At 39.4% G+C, this 4,508-nt stretch overlaps 1 non-coding gene across 1 annotated transcript; it reads left to right on the top strand.

Moving 5' to 3' along the window:
- The first annotated feature begins 3,440 nt into the window (after positions 1 to 3,440).
- On the top strand, positions 3,441 to 3,547 carry LOC129514358 (U6 spliceosomal RNA). The gene has a single exon (XR_008665419.1). It is a non-coding gene; the product is annotated as a U6 spliceosomal RNA (small nuclear RNA).
- Positions 3,548 to 4,508: the final 961 nt, after the last annotated feature.

Below are 4,508 nucleotides of genomic sequence, written 5' to 3' on the forward strand. Positions count from 1 at the left end.
TGATAGAGCTTTCAGCTGTCATCATCAGAGAGGAAGGAGGCCCTTATCTCTCTTTTCATGCCCTGTTTCATTTCTACCAGCTCCAGACTCCAGGTATGAGGGGCTGCAAATATTTTTGATTCCAGAACACCATTTGGGTCACACTTAGTAGCAAGTGGAGTCTGATGTCAAAAGTCATACCTCCAGAGAGCAGTCTTCCTCCTCCTATGCAGAATTTGTAAGCTGAGTCAGATTCTCCTCAGAGCCTCACATCCTGAAATTAGTCTAGGCCACTAGGACTGTAGGAAGACCCAAAGGTCTGGGCCACTTGTTGTCTCAGCTTCACCAAGTGACCACAATCCCACTTGTAGCTTCTCACATATAACTCTGTCCTTCCCACCCATCTTTGAAATTCTTCTAAGTCAACTCTGAACACACATGTACGTACACACACAGCTGAACCCCCTCTCAGCAAGACTCTGGACAAGGGGCAAGTTACCGAACATTTCTATGGTTTAGTTCCCCACCTGTAACCCTGAGACACTGGGACATGTATCTCATGGGATTGTCATGATGATTAAATTAGTTTATATCTGAAAGGTTATTAGATCAGTCCCTAACATACAGCAAGGACTCAATAAACTTCTTTTTTTTTTTTTTTTTTTATGTTAGGGACTCTTCTTTTTGGCTTCCTTAATTACCTTCTCTGTTATTCTGCTCACACATTTTCTGTGTCATTATCTGCTTAGGCATCTCTCTCCTCCACGATGCTATAGTTTTTTTGAGGATAGGAACTGTGTTAGGTCTGTTTTTATAATTCCTAACATTGAGCACAATTTCTGACACACAGGCATACAATGAGGTGGAATCAATAAATAAGTCACTGGATGAAAAATTTAATATCTGAACAAAGGGTAGCCTTTTTTTTTTCTATAGGAAAAAAGAAAGAAAATATACCAGATTGTTAAGAGTACTTAGCCCTAGAGGTGAAATAATGTATAACATGTATTTTCTTCTTTCTCCTTTTCTATTTTTTCCCTACAAGGAGGGTGTGGATAGGGCAGAGTGGTTTCATGACAGTGCATGCAGAGGACTGGGCTCTACTCTAACCAGAGAACTTCGGGAATTATATAGTGATGATAACATGAGCTGCATTCACAAATGAACTTGGAAATTTTAGCATCTTAACACAATAGCAATTTATTTCTTACTCTCATATTGAGGGTGTGTGCGTTTGTATGTACTCCATAAAGTCATTCAGGGACCCAGCCCCACAGAGGCTCCTCCATCTACACATGGTTACCAGGTCACCCTCATGTCTACACATCTGGCCAGTGGACTGGGGAAGAGAGGGCACGAGTAAGTTCATGTGGGAGTTTTACCTCACTTCTGCCCACATTCCCCTTGCCCAAATTGAGTAACATTGCCCCAGTTGGCAAGAAGGCTGGAACATGGAGTCTAGCCATATATCCCAACAGAAAGGAAATCGGTTTGGTGAAGGGGCAGAGGATGAGTTAGCTTTCCTCCCCTATATTCTCTCCAGTCTTGCCTGTTGATGCAATCTCCTGACTGGCCTCCCCTCCTCTTCCCTCTCCCTTTCAAATTATCTTCCACATAGCTGCCAAAGTGACTTTTCTCAAATAAATATTTGACTTGTCACTTGCCTTACTTATCTCCCTTTCATCAACTAAATAAAGTTCAAATCTCTGTAAGCTATATCTCTCAGCCCATAAACTCAGGGGCACAAGTAATATTTCTGTTTGTGACTGGATTTAATTTCAGTGTTGAGATCCTATCCTGGCAGGTAGTAGAGTTTTCTCCCCTTTACCCTGGAGTACAATCTGAGGTCTTGGGAGTATCACAGTACAAAGCATCAAGTGGGCATAAGATCCTCAGTGTTAACCTCAGAGGGGTTTTCTGAAAGCAACTAAAGGCAATCTCTTGACATCAGAACACTGCAAGAAACCATTTTAAGAATTTCATTCAAATTGTCAGTGAAAGGAAGCAAACCAAACCCAGCACACTGAAAAACAAACAAGCAAACAAATGAAATAGAATAAGAAAATGAGTCACTGGGGATGGAGGTGGAGAAGCCATTAAAAAAGAATTCATGGTAGAAGCAGAATCTCTTGTGTATTTATCTTTATAAAAGAATAGAAAAGCAACTTGAAAAAAGAAGTCTAGCGTATTAGCCAGCTAGCTAGTATTAGTGTAAATGAGTGGCAGTATGTGTTTTAATGCTTTTTATTGGTATTTTAATTTGTCTCTAAGCACCATATTTACATCTTATACAGTTCCACTGAAACCAAAGTGCAGCTTTCACTTTAATGTTTATTGGCATGCAAAATAATTCCAACAAACAATATAGAGATGTATCTGCTTTGCTGAATTATACTCAGAAGTATGAAGAAAGAGAATGTGTCCAGATATAGAAATGACAAAACATTATATCTGGAAGGATCTTTCATCTTGTGTATAGAGAAACTGGAGTATTTAGAAGTGATGGCTCACCCAAGATCATGTAGTGACAAACTGGGGCCTGGATGCAGACATCTACACCTACTCTCAGCTGGAACAATCAGGTGGTTGAGGAAATTGTCACATTTCACTCAGAGCTCCAGAAGGTAGAACCCCTGAGAGCTGCTGGGAAATATGTTTCAAAGCATAAAGCAACATTCAGTAGCCATGGGTTTTCTTGTACTCTGAATGCCTTCTACCTTCTTCTAGATAGAGTCAGACCTCACTTCTCACACTCTAAACCTCCCCCTGGCTAATGTGATTCCTTGCCCACACTTAGCAGGTACCATGCACATTCTCTCTCCTCTGTTCACAGGACCTCTCCTCCGGCTGTTCCTGGAGAATGATCCTTCCCCGGTGCATGCAATCTTGTGGGAGGATCCTTTCCAGTGTTTGTTGTTCCTTGGTTGAGGAGAGTCTATGTGATATATAAGCCAATGAGAGTCCTTCTTGTAGACATTCAGATCTTAATCAGAGTGACACAAAGATAAGAAAACATTGGAGTCATCCAGTGGTACACCCAAAAGAGACTATCCATTAGTGCCTGCTCTCAAGATACCCAGTACTTCCCTAGCTCCCATCTTTCTGAGAACTGGTTATTTAGCTTTTCCTTCAGTTGTCTGAGTCATTTCAGATCCATCCAATAAATTTCTTTCTTTGCCTAAGTTTGTTAATTTGGTTTTGGTTACATGTAAATAGCCTGAATTGATAAAACATTCAGTGGGCAGTCCTATTGATCCAAGTCCACTTAACTGACTTAAGCAAATGGGTTAACTACTATCTCAGCATGCTGGTGACTAATAGCTAGTATGCCTCACTCTAGTACATCCATGGACTCCATTTGAGTTTTGTACTTACCACATATTGTGTTTGTTCCCAAACCTGCTCATGCCAATTACACATATGGTTGCAATTTCATAATGTAATTAAATATTAACTAATGAGTGCTTGCTTTGGCAGCACATAAGCTAAAATTGGAATGATATGAAGAAGATTAGCATGGCCCCTGTGCAGGGATGACTCACAAATTCGTGAAGCACTCTGTATTTTTCCAAGAACCATAAGATACCTAGGAATGTCAAAGAGGTAAAAAAACCTACACTCTGAAAACTATAAAACACTGATGAAAGAAATTGAAAATAACACAAAGAACTGGAAAAACATTGCATGCTCATGAATTAAAAGAACAAATATTGATAAAATGTCTATTTTACCCAAAGCAATCTACACGTTTAATGCAACCCCTATCAAAACACCTACAGCATTTTCTACAGAGCTAGCACTAACAATCCTAACATTTGCATGGAACCACAGAAGATGCTGAATAGCAAAGCAACGTTGAAAAAGAAATCAAAGCAGGAGGCATCACAATTCCAGACTTCAAGTTATATTACAAAGCTGTAGTAACCAAAATAGTATGGTATTGGCACAAAAATGAACACATAGATCAATGGAACAGAATAGAAAACCCAGAAATGAACTCACAACTATATGGTCAATATGGTCAATTAATCTGCAACAAAGCAGGGAAGAATATCCAATGGGAAAAAAAACTCTTCAGCAAATGGTGTTGGGAAAATTGGACAGCAACATGCAAAAGAATGAAACTGGATCGCTTTCTTGCACCATACACAAAAGTAAACTCAAAATGAATTAAAGACCAAATATGAGTCAGGAAACCATTAAAATCCTGAAGGAGAACACAGGCAGTAACCTCCTTGACTTTGGCTATAGCAACCTCTCACTAGATATGTCTCCTGAGGCAAGGGGAACAAAAGCAAAAGTAAACTACTGGGACTACATCAGAATAAAAAGCTCTTGCTTTTTTCCAGCAAAGGAAACAATCAACAAAACTAAAAGGCAACCTACAGAATGGGAGTAGATGTTTGCAAATGCCATATTTGATAAAGGGTTAGTATCTATAATCTATAAAGAACTTATAAAACTCAACACCCAAAAAACAATCCAGTTAAAATAAATGGGGAGAGGACACAAGTAGACATTTTTCCAAA

Source organism: Nyctereutes procyonoides, unplaced genomic scaffold (genome assembly GCF_905146905.1).
Source record: "Nyctereutes procyonoides isolate TBG_1078 unplaced genomic scaffold, NYPRO_anot_genome, whole genome shotgun sequence".
NCBI lineage: Eukaryota > Metazoa > Chordata > Mammalia > Carnivora > Canidae > Nyctereutes > Nyctereutes procyonoides.